General features: G+C 41.6%; 1 protein-coding gene across 4 annotated transcripts in view; it reads left to right on the top strand.

Moving 5' to 3' along the window:
* The window catches only part of DENND5B (DENN domain containing 5B), a 578,042-nt gene that overhangs the window by 105,127 nt on the left and 452,660 nt on the right, over window positions 1-20,255 (top strand). The window lies entirely within an intron of this gene.

Raw genomic sequence — 20,255 nt, 5'->3', positions numbered from 1 at the left:
CACTTGTCAAGGTCCAGAGAAGGAATGTTTCTCACACTGGAACCTCACCTGTCCTTGCTACTGTGTTTCCACTTCACATTAAACCGGACTCTCCATTTAGCTGCAAATGTTCCAGCAAGAGATACCTTTGTTGTTCCAAGCCTCCTACTTCGACTAGGCTTTGTGGCACCAGTATTGCTGCACAAACACGTAATGCTCAATGGGTACTTTTTGAGCAACCACTCTGGTTATTACTGTGAATGTACTCAGGAATACAGCTACTAAGTGCACCATACAGATCATTACAACGCCTTAGCTCCGTTGGACACCTTCTCCTATGCCATTGATACTCAGTCCTCAGTTTAGAAGTACTTGAGGAGAAGACTCTCAAATCAGTCATTAAGGGACCCATTTGCAAGAAAAAGAGACGCTTTATTCTTTCAAAGTTCTAGTATCTCCTCGACACACTGAAAGGCCTTCACCCAAGCTTATCCTTCCAACTCACTATGGTAAACTACTTTTGTGAGGTGAAACCCCTCTCTCCCAGTTTCCTCGACTGAATGCCTGACCTAACCATTATCTCCATCACTGAATCCTAGAAGTGGCAAAGGTGCTCTCTGGTTTCCCCCACTCCCCGATACCACTTGGCAGTGACATTCTAGTACTTCATCGGGGTCTCAGGTCTGCCTTCACTGGTCTCCTTTGGTGCAATAATATACTGGGCCATACCTTTTTCTGGAAAGTTCAGCTCCATGGAGGAGTTTTCAGAATATTCAGTCTGCACGGTCCTAAACCCACAGCAATTTTAGTTGACCCAGCGAGTAGGTTGCCCAGCTTGTTGTAATCCTTCCTTGTTTTGGACTCTAGCCTGAATACATTGAGCATCAGGCATAGGACCAGGGCCCCCTTTGCAAATCAAAGCGGCCTAAGAGTCCAAAACACTCCTGATACTATTTATTGAGAAGTCTGCGCCATTGCTGGAGAATTAAGGTGTCTCGAATCTGGGTGACGGTGGCTGTTCCTCTGCCAAAGCCTTTGCTCACTTTGAATTCAGGACCCTCAGGCATATGATTCAGAATCTCGGTAAGTTCTGCACTGTTTCCATTTCTATACAATAAATACAGGATTCCTAAGGATGATAGTGTCTTTTTGTCAATGGGAACACAACCCCCTTGGTCTCTGGTGGATAAAGCAGCCTCACTGAAAGTTAAATCTTCATCATTTCACAATGAAATAGAAGCCAAAAGTTTTAATTATGGGAAGAACATTTACCAGTTTGGTAATCACTCAGAGGGTTAGTACTGCTTTGAACGTGGTAAGATTTGATTGATGTCTTTGACACAGGTTTAGCAACTATTCCTACTTGCTTACTAAATAAGTCCAGGAAGAGCAAGCTAAATGCTTGATCTTGGTAAGGAGGTCTTTGAGGACACATTGCTGTATTCCTGGTTCTTCGTAGATACGGCAACATGGTCTCTCTTTGTGATGGCTACCATGGTTGAGGTCTTCGAACTTAAAAAGGGAGGCCTAGGACAATGTGAGTGACTTGCTTTAAGACAGGATGTACCTGATTTAGTTACAACAAAGGAGATGCTTCACATGTGCATATCTGTTTGCTTTTAACTTACCTGCTCAGTTACATTCAAGCAGTTCCCAGTTCAAACAAGGCTTCATTCTTCTCTCCCAATTGGCCAAGGTTTTTTAGTCCTTCAAAGCAAGGGCCATTTTTCATCCAGAATCTCTGGCAAATGCTTACTGTTAATAATCTTTATTCCTGTAAAATACCATAAAAGATTTAGCAATCAGAACGGATATCATACTTTCCGATTTAGAGCAGCATACTAATAAACTTTAAAAAAGATGAAATTATAAAAAATTTAAAATATTTACAGGACATCAACAGCATACACAGGACACCTAAACAACAATTTAGCACCTAATTCATGACTTTTGGTGCTGCAGACAAGCCAGAGGATACAGTACGAAGTAACTGGGACCCATGAAGTGCAAATGCGCTCATAACATTTTGTACAGTGATCATATCCATTAAAATTTCAAGGCATGAAGTAAAAAAATTAATTACCTAAAAAGCTTCAATGTTTACACAACATCAAAAGTGCAAGATTGAAATTTGTCGGTGTTAGAAGATAAAACATGTATTTACATCTAAAAGAGTATGAGAAAAAACAGGGTGCCTTTTCCTGATTGTTATACCTTGTTCGGTGTGCCTCTCCCAATGGGGGCGGCCACCTCTGTGTGTACAAAAGTTGTGCAGTCTTATTTAGGTTACCAAATTTACAACATGGACTAACAACCCTTCAGTGTCATGGGGGACCATATATAAAACAAAGACTTGTTTAAAAATTGTCATACATTTATTCAAATAGAATTCATAGTACTACAAAACTGTTGCATTAAAAACCGTTACATGATATATGTTTAATTTACACAAACAATATTAATAACACATTTATTAAAATCAATTTCAGTTATTTCTAAAAAAAGGATTTTTCCTTATGCAGCATTATTTCCAAAAGACATATTTATACAAAGTTAATCAAACACAAATAATAGGAACAAACTGTCGACGCGGCGTTTCGGTGCCTCTTGAATTCTTGCACCTTCTTCAGGACTCGTTCCCTGATTGGTCACATCTACAAAGACATATATCATAGTACATTTCATTAGGTCCCATCTACTAGTATCAGTTGCATATCTTCAATACATCATTTGGCAAGCCTACTATTTGGTAACCTATATATTATCTTCTGCACGTCACAACTTGAGATTTGTTCCAACTCAATTGCTATCTTTTTCCATAATCTATAAATTGGTAGCCTACTAGGCTAAGCGGTAGTATGGCAGTGTTTCTTTGCACCAATATTTGGACGACTGACTCAGTTCTTATTTACTCTACTGGACAATACTTTTCCACACTTCTATCACATATCTTTTGATTGTAAATACGTGATTCCTGCTGACGGGTCCCTTAATTACGACCCTAGTGTTTGGAATAACATTGTTTTCCCTTTTGCTGTATCGGTGCCAACAAGTTTATTACTCAACTTACCCAGGTGGGGTTCCCTGGATCTTTTTTAATCATATGAGTCTGTTTAACCTCTGCTCATATTTTCCGTTCCCTTCATTTATATGGGTTTTTTCTCAACCAGTATTCTTGGTCTTTCCTCAGAGACTATGGGAATTAACCACTTCAGTACTATAAAGTAAAGGGAAAACATATAAGTATATTTACTTTTTACTTTTATAAGTAATTTATTTTATGACTAACTCCTATGTAGTCCAATAGTTAAGCATTAGGTCTGTCTCATCCTCACCGGTTTTTGTTTCCAATTTTACTTTAGTTATCAGGAGGATGCCTCTGGGAGCTCCCTTTCTTTTGGGTTGGATACTTCACACCCCTGCTCCGTCTAGGGATGGGATAATCTTTGTTAGTGTTACTCTACTACTCCTTTACTTAATAAAAAATATCCCCTTCCTCTTGCATTTCTTACCTTATTGGAGATTTAGAGTTACTCTTAATTTACTTCACTCTTGGGGATGTTGGTCTTTAAGTTGAAGCCTTTTTACTTGGCTTTTGTTTCTGAGAAAGGATAAATATTAGGGCTGGGTCAGAACAGTCTGTTTCTTTTTTAAAAAAAACAGCATTCTACTCCTTGCAGCACAGTCATTACTCTATCTTTACTTACTTAGTTAAGGGAGCTGAACTGCGTGGCGTCCTCCTGGCCTCTTGAGTCTTCTCGATCTACTAAGACTTACTCCTGTCTGGTATTTATACCGTCACAGGCTAGCTCATTATTTGTCTTATCAATTCCACCTGGTTGCTGTTTGTAGGTGTAATTGCTTGGTGATCCGACTTTGGCCGCCATCTTATAATAGGTTAAAACCCTATATCTTATTAGCATTTTGAACTAAAATTATTTATAATAGGTCTCCCTGTGTTTATTTCCCTAACTTTACTAACGTGTGCTCCGTTTATCAGATGCGCGGGGCTCTGCTGAATTTTTTGGCCGTTTTCTTCGTAACATGTTTATTTTATTTTTATATTATTTTCGCGCCGCGTTTATTCTACCGTGGGTCGTTGCTTGATGTGTGTTACAGATTTAGCGCTCCAACCTCTTTCAAACGTTTGTATCTTGATCGGTTTGAGACCCGTTTTGGTTTCAGACCCGATTGGATTCCGCTCGAATCGCGGTGGCCATTTTGGAATGGGAGACTTTTCGATTTACTCGATTACTGCGTAAATACGTATTTTGGGTCCCTGGTTATCTCCTAACTATTGTAGATGCTATTGTTTCTACTGTCTGATTATTCACGTTTATTTAAGTGCCAGGTTTGCCTACTTTACGTTTACTCTCTGCTGATGGTCCACACCATCTTGGATTGGGGAGCAAGGGCCCTTTTCAGTGTTTACAGTGAATTGTTACCATATATTTTTTGTTATGGCTATACATTTGGGGCTCATAATTAATATCATCCTGCACCTATTTTCAAACTAAATTTTTTTTTGACCATATAGAAAAAAAATTCCTTAAATTTACAAAATTTTTTGACCATATAGAAATTTTTGACCTACTTAATTATAGTGTTATTATTTTAATGTTGGACATTATCTGTAGTTATGGAGCCTCTTATCTGGTTATTACTGGAGGGGATCATTGTTCCCATATCTCGGTGATTATAAGTATTGGTGTTTACACCGCTACTTAAGAGTTTATCTATTGCCAGAGCCCTTCTTATTACGCGATTCTCATACTGCCTATTACTGTTATTTAGGTTTTCTCTGGTCCTTGGTTTGAATCCATCGTTTCACTACAGTATTCTTTCCCATTCCTCTTTGTTATTCAGACCTATTTTGTGGGAGTTGAATTTGGACATATAATATTGTTCTCTTTGTTTCCGTTTTCTGGTTAGGTCTCCTCCTCTCTTATTTATACTGACTTGTTCCATAACACACCACCGTACATCTTCCACTGTATGGCCCATTTCTGTCCAGTGGGCTACTAAGGGTGCTGTCAGCTTTTTAGTACGGATGGCTGACTTGTGTTCCGTTATTCTTGTTCTGATCTCTCGTTGGGTTTCTCCTATGTATACTTTGCCACAAGGGCAACTGATCAAATATATGACATTGTTAGTCCTACAGTTAAATAGTTCTTTATATGTGTGTGTTGTTTTGCCCAAGGTTATATTTGGACCAGGTATTATAGAGGGGCAATTTTTACAGTTACCACAGGCATAGTTGCCTGTTGGAGTTGATCCATCTAAGGTTCTGATGGAATTCCTTTTCATTTTATTGGGATATGTTTTAACTAGACAGTTTCTGATTGTGCGGTTTCTCCTAAAGGCAAATATTGGTTTGGGGATTGGTGTTTCGCCTAGGTCATTTAACAGCTTCCAGTTGCTATTGATACAGTTCTTCAATTTATTAGATACACATGAGAAGTTCGTCACAAATACAATGGGTTTTGTTTCATTATTTGGTTTAGTTTTTGGTTCAAATAGACTTTCTCTGTTGTAATATTTTGCCCGTTTGTAGGCTTGTTTTATCATTTTCTTAGGATAGCCTCTGTCGGCAAATTTTTTCTTTAGAGCATTCGCATGTGTATCGTACTCTTTCATAGTAGTACAGTTTCGCCGGACCCTTAAAAATTGACCGAACGGTATGTTATTTTTTTGGGTGGCCGGGTGGTGACTGTTAAAATGGAGCATTGTGTTGCGGTCCGTGGGTTTTGTGAAGAGTTCCACTCCTAAGACCCCCTCCATGCTTTTTATTTTGATATCTAAAAAGTCACACTCCTCGTTACTGTACGTCGAGGTGAAATTTAGATTTTCATCACCCAAGTTTAACCAAGTAATGAATTCCATTAGTTCCTCTCTATCTCCTTGCCAGATGAAAAAAATGTCATCTATAAATCTCGACCATTTTTGGATGTTTTCAAAAAATGGTGCCATGGGGTTAAAGATATGCTTTGTCTCGAAGTCCGCTACGTATAGACACGCCAGACTGGGAGCACAGGTGGCTCCCATGCTGGTCCCTTTTGTTTGTTTGTACATATTTTCTTTAAATAAAAAGATGTTATTTTTAAGGATAAGTTCTAAACAATCTAGTATGAATATAGAGTGCTCCGATAGGTCTTCCTCTCCATTTAACAGTAGCTTTTTGATTACTTTAATGGTGTCATTTTGGGGGATATTTGTATATAGCGCTTCTATATCCAGTGTCACCATCCACTGGGTGCTGGGGTTAAATGTTATTCCTTCAACTTTTTTAATCATTTCTGTTGTATCCTTAATGTATGCTGGTTGCATTATAACCAAAGGTTGAATAAATTTGTCCACATATTTACTTAGTGGTTCTGTAAGGGAATTTAGACTAGATACAATTGGTCTCATGGGTGGGTTGTTGATGTCCTTGTGTACTTTAGGTAACCCATAAATCGCTGGGATCGTTGGGCTTTCATTGTTGAGGAAATTGAATTCCTCCTGATTGATTACGCCGTCTTCTCTGGCTAGTAAGAGCAGGCTTTTTATCCGTTTCCCTAGGTTCTGCCACTCTGTCATGTTAGATTTTGTGTAGTGGTTTGGATTATCTAGGAGGTAGTGCATCCTCTTCTCATAGTCTGTTGTCTCTAATACCACTATACTGCCCCCCTTATCTCCGGGTTTAATAGTGATGCTGTCATCTTTTTCTAGACTATTTAATGCCTTTTTTTCTTCCAGGCTGAGATTGTTTTTTGTCCATAACCTCTGATCTAGTATTTCTTCAAGTCCTCTTGTTATAACCCTTTCAAAAGTGTCTACATTTTTGTTAACCATGGAACTCAACGGGGTCCACACTGACTTAGGACGTAGGCCCGATTTGTTATCTGTAGGCATTCTTTCTTTGCCTTCAAAGTATTTTTGTAATCTGATCTTTCTTATCAACTGTTGTAAGTCCCTTTCCAAGGTAAATCTGTCTGGTGGTCCTGCTATGGCATAGCCCAGTCCTTTTTCTAATAGACTAATTTCTTCCTTGGTCATTTCCCTATTTGCTAAATTTATTATTGGGGCTTTTGTATCCGGTTCTAGTCCCATGTCTTTTGACTTCTCGTTTTCATGTAGGGACGTTGTTGGCCCTGGTTGGTCTGATAGTTGCCTCTCCCTCTCCCCCGTCCTCTCGGGGTTGGGTTTTGGTTTTGATTTCCCCTGTGCCTGTCTAAAAAAACTAGACTATCTTTTGTTTGTTTATTGGGTCGGTCTCTTTCTATGTCGGTTTGGTTCCCTGTTGTTGTCTCATTCTCCGAGTCACTGCTCGTGTATGACGTGTCAGAGAATGTTACCCCCCGTCTAGGGCCCTGGCGTTTGTTGGTTTGCCAGTTGCCTTTATTGGACCGATCTTCCCTTGGCCTGTCAAAATAATCTTTTTGTATATAAGGATATACTGACTCCTGTTTATATTGATTTAGGTCTTTTTTAAACTTGTTACTCTTTTTATTGATCAGGTAATCCTTATACCCGTCAAGATCCCGTTGGATCTCTTCCAGTTTTTGTTTTGCATCCTCTACTGAGGTGTTATCTTTTAATTTCTTTTCCATCTCATCCAATTCAATTTTTTCTATGATCAGGGTGGCCTGTGCAGTCTCTATAATTAGCAGGAGCCAATCTCTGCTGCACCTATTGGCTATAAAGGTCCAAGTTTCTAAAAATTTTTCATTTTTTATAAAAAGACTCGGTTCATTCTTAACCTGTAACCCCTTGGGTATCATCCCCTTCTTACAATATTGTATTAGAAAATCTGAATGTAATTCAGTCCTAATTATTTTTTTCTTGTGGTTCCAGAGTTCCTTCCATTGTTCTAAATCAGTATTAGTTGCTGTTATTGTGTTTACAGTTTTGTCTGGACAGTTGACTAGTTTATTAAATTGGTCGTCTGAAAAACTGAATACTTTAAAGGTGTCCATTGTATCAATTCTGAACCACCGTGTGATTAATCACACCTCACTCCTGTGTGAGGAAAAGAGAGAACACAACTCCCCAGTTAAAGAACTGTGCTATGTTATCAGAAAAGTTATGAGTAGGGAGCTACCCTTTCTGTCAGGAAAAGGACTGGGTCAACAACTATGAGAAAAAACAGGGTGCCTTTTCCTGATTGTTATACCTTGTTCGGTGTGCCTCTCCCAATGGGGGCGGCCACCTCTGTGTGTACAAAAGTTGTGCAGTCTTATTTAGGTTACCAAATTTACAACATGGACTAACAACCCTTCAGTGTCATGGGGGACCATATATAAAACAAAGACTTGTTTAAAAATTGTCATACATTTATTCAAATAGAATTCATAGTACTACAAAACTGTTGCATTAAAAACCGTTACATGATATATGTTTAATTTACACAAACAATATTAATAACACATTTATTAAAATCAATTTCAGTTATTTCTAAAAAAAGGATTTTTCCTTATGCAGCATTATTTCCAAAAGACATATTTATACAAAGTTAATCAAACACAAATAATAGGAACAAACTGTCGACGCGGCGTTTCGGTGCCTCTTGAATTCTTGCACCTTCTTCAGGACTCGTTCCCTGATTGGTCACATCTACAAAGACATATATCATAGTACATTTCATTAGGTCCCATCTACTAGTATCAGTTGCATATCTTCAATACATCATTTGGCAAGCCTACTATTTGGTAACCTATATATTATCTTCTGCACGTCACAACTTGAGATTTGTTCCAACTCAATTGCTATCTTTTTCCATAATCTATAAATTGGTAGCCTACTAGGCTAAGCGGTAGTATGGCAGTGTTTCTTTGCACCAATATTTGGACGACTGACTCAGTTCTTATTTACTCTACTGGACAATACTTTTCCACACTTCTATCACATATCTTTTGATTGTAAATACGTGATTCCTGCTGACGGGTCCCTTAATTACGACCCTAGTGTTTGGAATAACATTGTTTTCCCTTTTGCTGTATCGGTGCCAACAAGTTTATTACTCAACTTACCCAGGTGGGGTTCCCTGGATCTTTTTTAATCATATGAGTCTGTTTAACCTCTGCTCATATTTTCCGTTCCCTTCATTTATATGGGTTTTTTCTCAACCAGTATTCTTGGTCTTTCCTCAGAGACTATGGGAATTAACCACTTCAGTACTATAAAGTAAAGGGAAAACATATAAGTATATTTACTTTTTACTTTTATAAGTAATTTATTTTATGACTAACTCCTATGTAGTCCAATAGTTAAGCATTAGGTCTGTCTCATCCTCACCGGTTTTTGTTTCCAATTTTACTTTAGTTATCAGGAGGATTCGAGCGGAATCCAATCGGGTCTGAAACCAAAACGGGTCTCAAACCGATCAAGATACAAACGTTTGAAAGAGGTTGGAGCGCTAAATCTGTAACACACATCAAGCAACGACCCACGGTAGAATAAACGCGGCGCGAAAATAATATAAAAATAAAATAAACATGTTACGAACATGTTACGAAGAAAACGGCCAAAAAATTCAGCAGAGCCCCGCGCATCTGATAAACGGAGCACACGTTAGTAAAGTTAGGGAAATAAACACAGGGAGACCTATTATAAATAATTTTAGTTCAAAATGCTAATAAGATATAGGGTTTTAACCTATTATAAGATGGCGGCCAAAGTCGGATCACCAAGCAATTACACCTACAAACAGCAACCAGGTGGAATTGATAAGACAAATAATGAGCTAGCCTGTGACGGTATAAATACCAGACAGGAGTAAGTCTTAGTAGATCGAGAAGACTCAAGAGGCCAGGAGGACGCCACGCAGTTCAGCTCCCTTAACTAAGTAAGTAAAGATAGAGTAATGACTGTGCTGCAAGGAGTAGAATGCTGTTTTTTTTTAAAAAAGAAACAGACTGTTCTGACCCAGCCCTAATATTTATCCTTTCTCAGAAACAAAAGCCAAGTAAAAAGGCTTCAACTTAAAGACCAACATCCCCAAGAGTGAAGTAAATTAAGAGTAACTCTAAATCTCCAATAAGGTAAGAAATGCAAGAGGAAGGGGATATTTTTTATTAAGTAAAGGAGTAGTAGAGTAACACTAACAAAGATTATCCCATCCCTAGACGGAGCAGGGGTGTGAAGTATCCAACCCAAAAGAAAGGGAGCTCCCAGAGGCATCCTCCTGATAACTAAAGTAAAATTGGAAACAAAAACCGGTGAGGATGAGACAGACCTAATGCTTAACTATTGGACTACATAGGAGTTAGTCATAAAATAAATTACTTATAAAAGTAAAAAGTAAATATACTTATATGTTTTCCCTTTACTTTATAGTACTGAAGTGGTTAATTCCCATAGTCTCTGAGGAAAGACCAAGAATACTGGTTGAGAAAAAACCCATATAAATGAAGGGAACGGAAAATATGAGCAGAGGTTAAACAGACTCATATGATTAAAAAAGATCCAGGGAACCCCACCTGGGTAAGTTGAGTAATAAACTTGTTGGCACCGATACAGCAAAAGGGAAAACAATGTTATTCCAAACACTAGGGTCGTAATTAAGGGACCCGTCAGCAGGAATCACGTATTTACAATCAAAAGATATGTGATAGAAGTGTGGAAAAGTATTGTCCAGTAGAGTAAATAAGAACTGAGTCAGTCGTCCAAATATTGGTGCAAAGAAACACTGCCATACTACCGCTTAGCCTAGTAGGCTACCAATTTATAGATTATGGAAAAAGATAGCAATTGAGTTGGAACAAATCTCAAGTTGTGACGTGCAGAAGATAATATATAGGTTACCAAATAGTAGGCTTGCCAAATGATGTATTGAAGATATGCAACTGATACTAGTAGATGGGACCTAATGAAATGTACTATGATATATGTCTTTGTAGATGTGACCAATCAGGGAACGAGTCCTGAAGAAGGTGCAAGAATTCAAGAGGCACCGAAACGCCGCGTCGACAGTTTGTTCCTATTATTTGTGTTTGATTAACTTTGTATAAATATGTCTTTTGGAAATAATGCTGCATAAGGAAAAATCCTTTTTTTAGAAATAACTGAAATTGATTTTAATAAATGTGTTATTAATATTGTTTGTGTAAATTAAACATATATCATGTAACGGTTTTTAATGCAACAGTTTTGTAGTACTATGAATTCTATTTGAATAAATGTATGACAATTTTTAAACAAGTCTTTGTTTTATATATGGTCCCCCATGACACTGAAGGGTTGTTAGTCCATGTTGTAAATTTGGTAACCTAAATAAGACTGCACAACTTTTGTACACACAGAGGTGGCCGCCCCCATTGGGAGAGGCACACCGAACAAGGTATAACAATCAGGAAAAGGCACCCTGTTTTTTCTCATAGTTGTTGACCCAGTCCTTTTCCTGACAGAAAGGGTAGCTCCCTACTCATAACTTTTCTGATAACATCTAAAAGAGTAGCCATAGTGGCAATTAATTTAATTGGATTTAGAGCTTCCTGGCGGCTCGCACCTTAATGATATCCAAAGAACTTTCAACGGAGCGGCAGGTTTTCAGATCTCTAAATTCTTCTGTTAGTCTGCCCTGGTTGTTTTTTGCACTGTGCTGTCTGCTCAACCCATGCCCAATATAATGATTTGATCTGGCCTCTGGTGAAGGTTGGTGGGTAGCCAATACTATGTCCCTGCAGGCCAATGCTGTCCAAGAGTCTTTTGACATGTTTGATCCAGCCAATTTCTTTTGTGGTGTCCAGGGCGCTAACCTCATTAAAAGCTGCGGCATAAGGTGCCAGTTCGTGAGTGGTAATCATTCTCTGCCAAAATAGCAGGGGGTGAAGCTTTGCTATGTCGCTAATGAGTTTGATGCCCAGATCAAGCTTTAAGGGGTAGAGAGGGGAACTTTGCGGAAGAGATACTAAATTTCTAAGAAACTTGTTCTCCATTGCTGAGAGGTCGCTTGCACTTACCATGCCCACCAGCTCAGCCCCATATAGGGCTCTACCCACAGCCTTGCAGCTATATAATTTTATTGCAGGTGCTATTGGCTTAGTATAGGAAAGGCAATGCTCATTCCTCAGAGCCCAGTTACCTGGGAAAATGTAAGGAATGCCTTATTAAGATGGGATTTCCAGGCCATGCCCTCCGATAGTTTCATTCCCAGGTAATCAAATGAGCTCACTTCCTCAAGGGGAGAATTGTCCAAAAACTGATCTCCTTTAAAGGTCTTATGGGGGTTTTAGCAGCATTAACTTTGTTTTAGAGGTGTTAATTTCCAAGCCCTCATCAATAATTTTTGCATACCCATGGGAATTTTTGAAACAAGAGTGTAATCTGCAAATAATAGGGTGGCTCTTTTTTGGTTTGCTAGCGAGGGGGCATCTGCTGGGATAGCAGATAGAAGCTCAGCCATTTGATTAATGTAGAGTGAAAAGAGGGTTGGGGCCATGACACAGCCCTGTCGAACCCCCGCTCTATTTTAATGGGATCAGTGACATGTCCCTGGCCACCCCATCTCATCCGGGCGAAATTCTCTTCGTGTAGCCTGATGATGAGTGCACGAATTCCCAGGTGCATACCCATGTCCCTAAGCACCCAGCATAGTTTGTCCCTGGGGACAAGATCGAATGCGGATTTGAAATCAATAAAGGCTATAAATAGGCTCTCCTCAGAACCACCTTCCAATACAGTATGAAAAGGCGAAAAACTTGATTGAGTGTGCCAGTCTTCAGTCAGAATCCTGCTTGGAGCAGAGAGCGGATGTGATTCTCATCCATCCTCTCCTGGATCTTGGTTAGGAGTGAACGGCAGAAGACTTTTTGGGCACAATCGATCAAGCTGATTGGCTGGGAGTTGGAGGGGTTGGCCCTATCACCCTTCTTGAAAATGGGAATCACTTCGTCCCCTTTCCAGGATTCTGAAATTGTCCCCCCGCCACCGATGTCATTTGAGAGTGCCAATCGGTAAGATGCCCAATTCTCCCTATCTGAGCGGAAAAGGTCTCCTGGGATGCCGTCCAGTCCCGGGGCTTTAGCAGGTATGATTGCTTCCAGGGAGGCCAAAATATTCTCCCTAGTAAACGAGAGGCCATGTACTAATTGGCATTGGTCAGGCGACGTCAGAACCCTATCTTCGGTGCAAATAATGGAGTCAAGTGCACCAAAATGGTCTTGCCACGTATTTGCTTAGATGGTAATGGCCAAAGGGGTGCCCTTTCGAGTTTGCCCTTTGACAAAGGCGAGCAAAACAGCCGTTTGCTGGATGCAGAATGGACTCTCCAAGTTCTTCCCATCTCCTATCATCCCATTCTCTTTGCCTTTGTTTGTGCCAATTTATAATGCCTCCTTAATTCGCATATCAAGGTGATGTCCCTATTTCTTTTTGCAATGGACAATCGCCTTGTTAGCACTCTGCACTCCCTTGTGAACCACAAATTTGTTTTCGGTATTATGTTCCGGGTTGCCTATCCCCGCATGATTGAACAATAAAGTTTCTGGCCAGATGTTCAAAAGATTTCGAGTGTAGAGCGCTACAGCTTACTACTGTACTTGATTTGTCAGGTGCAGATGACAATACCCCTAGGTGTGTTACTAAATCACTTTTTAGCCTTTTAAGCTTAAGATTGTCTGCCATGATCACGGGCCATTTGAGTCTGTGCTTATCGTTTGACAGATTCACCTCCTTTGTGATAAGTGTGACAAGATCTACCCCATCCTTTTCTCCCCATGGGTGTTCAATAATCAGACTGAGAAGGTTGTGATCACTTTCAGAGGTCGGGATAATGGACACATCTTGTCCTAGTGGCTGTAGTATGAGGTCTATCCGACTAGACCTGTTTGCCTCAGTGAAGGTCATCTGTCAGGTTCCCAGACCTGCCTCAATCTCAGGCTCTCTGCACGACCTTCATTGGGAGGTGGAGAGCCGATTTAAGTTCAAAGCCCTGAGCTACATGTTCAAAATCAGATCTGAAGTGACCCCTCAATACCTGCAGGCTCTGGTTCACCCCTACTTGCCCTCATGTGCGCTCCGCTCTGCCACTCAGGCGAAGTTCTCTTTACTTAGAATTAGACTGTCACGTATGGGCAGTCGATCATTTGCCTACTTAGGCCCCACTTTGTGGAACTCTCTCCCTGTGCCGCTTCACAATGAAACTGTATATGCAAATTTTTGCTGTTTATTCAATAATCGTTCCCTTCCTTTTGGTCCTTCTTAGTTGGCGCCGGGAAACCCTTTTGGATTAGCTGTTGCGCCTTACAAATTAAAATTAACATAACATAACATCCCCCCTCCTTTGTCAGAAGAAGTTCTCCCATTAACTGCTTATAGCCTATATTCCAGGGTTATGGCATTCACCTACAAGGCCGCATGCGACCACCATTTTATTGGGGGGAGCTCCAATGGTGGTACCAGCCACCTTTTATCCTCCTTGCTGACCTCGTTTATATCATCCCAATTGAGTGGTTCAAAAGTGACATTAAAGTTGCCACCCATAATTATCAGGTGACTGGCTTGATTAGCATCCAATATCTCATCCAGAACCTAGAGTGTAGGTGATGTACCTCCTCTAGAGCTCCTGGAGTAGACATTAAAGATGTCAATGCTTTGACCCCTGCCTCTCTTTAGCCTGATCCCAAGGTTGTCTGGGTGATTAATGGGCAGCTCCTCAACCTTACAATTTAATGAAATATTAATCAAAATGAGCAGCCCACCTAATGGCAGGCCGTGTTTTGTGGAGATAGCCAGTTTACAGAATGTCATAAACCCGGGAATAAATGTAGGAGTTAAATTCCAAGTTTCTTTCAAAATGCATATCTCATGTCTGCTAATGAGCTCAAGCCAATGAGGGAGGTCGAGCTTTCCCCTTATACCCCCCACATTCCATGACCTTATTTTCAACTTCCTTATATCTGTGATCTGAGAGAGGGTCTGGGGGGGGGGGACGACGACGAATCAGCAGTTTCAGCTGAGTGAACAGTTGAATGAGTACGTATGCTAATATCTCTGGCCTGTGTATCGCCTACCGTTTGCAGAACAATGTCTGCATCTAGGGCAGGCTGGGTACTAAAACGTCGTTAGCTCGTTTCCTGGGGAAGGATCCTCCTGTCCTGTATACGTCATAGAAATGGTGGAATCAGAACTGATGTTGGAGAAGTACAGAGGTTCCTGTAGAATTGGCTTGGTAGTTTGGTTTGCCCTGTTCCCATCATGCACTGGGACAGGAACAGACTAATTTGCATATAGCCAGGTTCTGAGCTGGGATGGTGCATTGAGCTAAAAAACGGTGATGGATTAAAACCATGATCTCTTGACTTGGTAAGAGTATTCTGCATCATTCAGAAACTCTGTCCATCACCACCCCCTTTTTCCAAAATCGCTTTTATCCACACTATGTGTGGGAGGGTATGCTCAGACGTGAGTCCCTTGCTCATTGCACCATCAGGATTCAAGCAAGCCGGGCCGACGAAGGCTGTGATGCCAGAAACCGGTCCCCGGAAGCTTGTTTCCTTCCCAGTATAAGAATTGGCTTGGTAGTTTGGTTTGCCCTGTTCCCATCATGCACTGGGACAAGAACAGACTAATTTGCATATAGCCAGGTTCTGAGCTGGGATGGTGCATTGAGCTAAAAAACGGTGATGGATTAAAACCATGATCTCTTGACTTGGTAAGAGTATTCTGCATCATTCAGAAACTCTGTCCATCACCACCCCCTTTTTCCAAAATCGCTTTTATCCACACTATGTGTGGGAGGGTATGCTCAGACGTTAGTCCCTTGCTCATTGCACCATCAGGATTCAAGCAAGCCGGGCCGACGAAGGCTGTGATGCCAGAAACCGGTCCCCGGAAGCTTGTTTCCTTCCCAGTATAAGAATTGGCTTGGTAGTTTGGTTTGCCCTGTTCCCATCATGCACTGGGACAAGAACAGACTAATTTGCATATAGCCAGGTTCTGAGCTGGAATGGTGCATTGAGCTAAAAAACGGTGATGGATTAAAACCATGATCTCTTGACTTGGTAAGAGTATTCTGCATCATTCAGAAACTCTGTCCATCACCACCCCCTTTTTCCAAAGAAGCTCGTGGGCTAGTCAGTCATTCTGGGCTAGGGACGAAAGAGCAAAGTCCCCTAGAGGCAACATTGTGGTCTTCGCTGGACTCACCAGTCTAGGTATGTTCGGCTTCATTTGGATGTTTGTGATGGTGGAGGGCAGGTTCTAGCTTCAAGGGCAACTAAATTCTGCACCAGGGGTTCACTAGCTAGGGTAAGCTCTATTGCGTCAACAGTGCTATAGGGTAGGACGCGTCTTCTTGCCCTCAAGATGTCTTCCCTAATTACAGATCTACATCCCCTTATGTACCTGATCCAGTGTATAGCTTTATTTTTTACGGTTTCACTACTTTCAAATTTAATGTTATTACAGTCAACCTTCGGTACATTAACCATGTGAATAATACCCTGAGAGGCAGGATGAGGGGTTAGGTGGGGCCGAGAAAGTAGAGGCACCATCCTATGACATGTACTTGGGCGTGATCATTCTTGCTCCATGGCCATCCTAAGTCCTGTTATTCCCCTAGTGGAGCCCTCTTGATGTTTGCCATGCGTAGGTGTTTGGTTGCAGGGGGACCCTATCATGGTGGCCTGAAATACCAATCAGCGGTGCAGAATTGGTTTTATAAGCATTGCGTGGTGTTTTTGTGCTATAAGAAGTGAGGGTGTTCGTATTCAAGTTTGTAGCGGTGCTTGGGGTGGGGCCGTAGATGGAAGGCTTTGCTCTTCTAATCTAAGATGCAATCTCAACATGAGGGCAGTCAAAGCCACTATAGTTTCTTTAAGAGCTTCTATCACCCAGAGTAGATCTGTATTAGAGAGTAGTAGTTTATTGACTGTCGACTTACTGCCAAGATGTAGACTCATATTTGGCCTATTGGTTACTAAGCTCATGGCTTCCGAGACTTCTTTGCCAGTTGGTACATCAATTTTCGGATGAGTGCTCTGCAAGGAGGGTAAATCGATTACTTAGGGGGAGATCTGCTAGCAGTGCGCATTCAGTCTCATGGGATTCATTTGTTGGCTCAATAGAGGGCTCTTTAAATATTTCTGGTGCTTTTCAGGGTGTGGGTCTTACGAGAAGCCTTTTTAAATAGACTTGGTATGTTCCTGTACCCAGTATTGGTCGACACAGATGGAGTATGTCTTTGAGGAGCCTTGGGGATGGTAGTTGAAATATCAGAAGAGGGTGTGGATGTCGATAGCAATCTCTCAGTCTCATAAAATGTTGTCAGTGCAATCCAACACATCGGTCCCATGCTCCCCGACCCTCCCTGGCGCAGGACTAGTGTTCCGAGTAAGTTTGTCTTATCCTTCTCAGTACCCGTCCCACACTCCGTCATTTTCATTTTCCCCATAGTAAGGAAAATGCAGTACAATGAGAGGTAGATGCAATTTGACTAATGAGGGCCAGCAATGTCAAATAGAATGCAGTGCCTCCATAAGGGAACCAGTCCTAGTCCGAATCCAAGTCCTTACGACGCAGATCTCAGGGAGTTGGCCCTGTCCGGCCTCCTCTGGGCTCGGATGGGTGCAGCCGAGCCCGTCCTCGGCCCGGGCACGCCCGCACGCGTCCCGCACTGCGGGACCCCTGGTGAGCTTTTAAGCACCTCCTGGCGCTTCAAAATCATGTGGGTGGTTCCTGCCACGTTGCCCTTTGGGGGATGGAGCCCCTGGCGGTATGGAGATGTTGCCAAGTGCTGGCGCAATGCAATGGGGCTCCCGTGCTGCGGGACCCCATGTCCGCTTTTAAGCACCTCCTGCAGCTTGAAAAACGCGTGTGCGGCTCCTGCTGCCTTGCCATTTGGGGGTTGGAGTCCCCGGAGGTGGGAACATTCTGGAAAGTGCTGGCGCAATGCAAAGGCTCCCGTGCTGCGGGCCCCTGGTCAACTTTTAAGCACCTCCTGGCGCTTGAGAAATGCGTTGGCTGCTCCTGCCACGTTGATGTTTGGGGGATGGAGTCCCCGGCGGTGTGGAGATGCTGGCAAGTGCTAGCGCAATGCAAAAGGGGTCCCCTTACTGTGCTTACTGTTCTGCTGCCCCATGCTTCCAACCCAGGAGTAGGTGTTTTAGCATGAAAACCAAACCAGCTCCCCAGGACTTAACAGACTCCTTTAGGGTAGGATTTCCATCCAATACCCATCTTGGCTTGGGATTGCTGTAAATGTTCAGAAATGGGCAGCTGTCAACCATAAGGAGACTTTTGCTTTAGTCAATGTCTGGGGAAGTTGACTGGCACAACCCACACCAGTATGAGCACTGCTTTATCTCTGAGGCATGACTAATACAGATGACAGCCGTTAAGTTTTTACACATCACTGTGACTATTCACTAATACATTTGCTACTGTAGAGCTCCTTTGTGGGTGTGGTTAAGACCATTGCTGTGCCTATCTTAAAAACTGCATGACAAGAATTTGTTTCAGCTGTCTGCATCAAATCTGACATTACTTCACTATGCTTTCTTTGAATTTGTGGTCTTTGTGAAATTCCAAAAGTTCTCTGCTATACTATCTAGGAAGTTTAATCTTATAGATGTACTTTTGAATACTAGTAAAACGAGGGCCTTCCCTTTTTCTATAATACATCTGTGAAGGAGACTATATTTCTGTTGCACACAACAGTTGACAACCTCATGGTTATACAGGCTTCTGGCACTGTAGGCGTCCTGAATTGGGTTAGTCCCCAAGGTGAAGCTGCACTTTACATCATTGGAGCTCCTCCTTGCTCTCCAGCAACTGAGCTCAATGTGTAGTCAGTTCATGCCTTTTGTAGTCCACCCACGCCTTTTGTAGTCCACCCACCTTCGGTAATATCTCTGGAGTGGTGGATGTATGCTTCAAATAGACTAAGGAAAAGCACAGGATATTGATCTACGTGCATTACTTTTGAATGTAGAAACTATCCTTAAAACCATAGACTCCAAACTTGATCTCCTCACTAGCCGCCTAGACTTGGTCAGGCAATGCAAGACACGCATGAAACGAGATTTGATCAGTTAGAAAATCGAGTTTCAGATGTGGAGGATACTCACATGGAGTCCAAAGAACACCTGTGATGGATGGACAAGGTGCTTGACCGGACTGAAGCTAAAACTTAAGACCTTGAGGCGTGCTCCAGGTGCAACAACCTTCACATTAATGGAATTCCGGTAACAACGGATATTTAAAAAATGGAGGACTATGTCGAAAGTCTGCTGGGCGACCTGTTGGGTGACCAGTTATCTAATGTATTCATAGTCGAGCGAGCTTATCATTCCCTTGGCCCCAAACCGCCTGTGAACGCGCCGCCATGTCCCAAAGTAGCCTGACTCTTAAACTGTTGGGACCGTGAGGTCATCATGCAACAAGCTTGTGAACCCGGGTGGATCCAAAATCAAGGTAACAACTTATCCTTTTTCCCAGACTTCACTCTTCCAGTTCAGATGGCCCACTGTGAATTCCTACCCTCCAGTAAAATTCTCTAACAAGCTAGAATTCCATATGCTCTCCTTTATCCAGCCAAGCTGCAAATTTTCTTTGATGGTAAATCACATTTCTTTACAGACTCAAATCTTACTAAAAATTCTCTTAAGTCCCGAAGATCACCAAGTTAGTTCCGTTGGCATGAGTATGTAAGTGTCTGCATGCAAGCATTTCAGTTTGCAGTGTTCTGGCAATATCAGTTTGTTCTGAAGTCCAGCGTTTGAAAGGTCAAGTTGAATTAAGTCATACTACGGTTTAACCCATTGTGCATAGTGTGATGTGTATGTGCCACCACAGTTTAGGAAACAAAAAACTGATAGCAGCTTCTTGATGGTGTTTAGTGGTTGTAAAAGGGCACGTTTCGCTAAGAAATGTGGGGCAAGGCTTTTACCTTCATTTCACAACTCGTGTTCTATGAATAGGACACTGAGAAAGCAGTTTTTGTCTTTTTTTAATGTTGAATTTGTTGCCATGTACAGCAGATCCCAAAACAATGCAATATACTCTGGGTAAGTGTGTGGCTAAGTGTGTATTTAATTTCTCGTCCGTGAGGTTAATGTCATCAATGTAGTACAATGCTTCTGGGTCAACGGCATGTAGAATTGATGATACTTGAGCAGAAAACAGACCTAGGCAGTTCTTATACCTCTGAAGAAATCAGCATAATTTTCTCTGGACTCCTAATGCAGAAAAAGCCATTAAAACCTTCTTTCAGGTGCTATATTTGGCAGAAAAAGCCATTGGAAATATCCAAAGTTATTTTGTATTTTTTGTGCATTATGTTGTTCATTAGCGCC

This window comes from Lissotriton helveticus, chromosome 1_1 (genome assembly GCF_964261635.1).
Source record: "Lissotriton helveticus chromosome 1_1, aLisHel1.1, whole genome shotgun sequence".
Classification (NCBI taxonomy): Eukaryota; Metazoa; Chordata; class Amphibia; order Caudata; family Salamandridae; genus Lissotriton; species Lissotriton helveticus.
The sequence above is the reverse complement of the archived record's forward strand: the minus strand, read 5'-3'. Positions and strand labels throughout refer to the sequence as shown.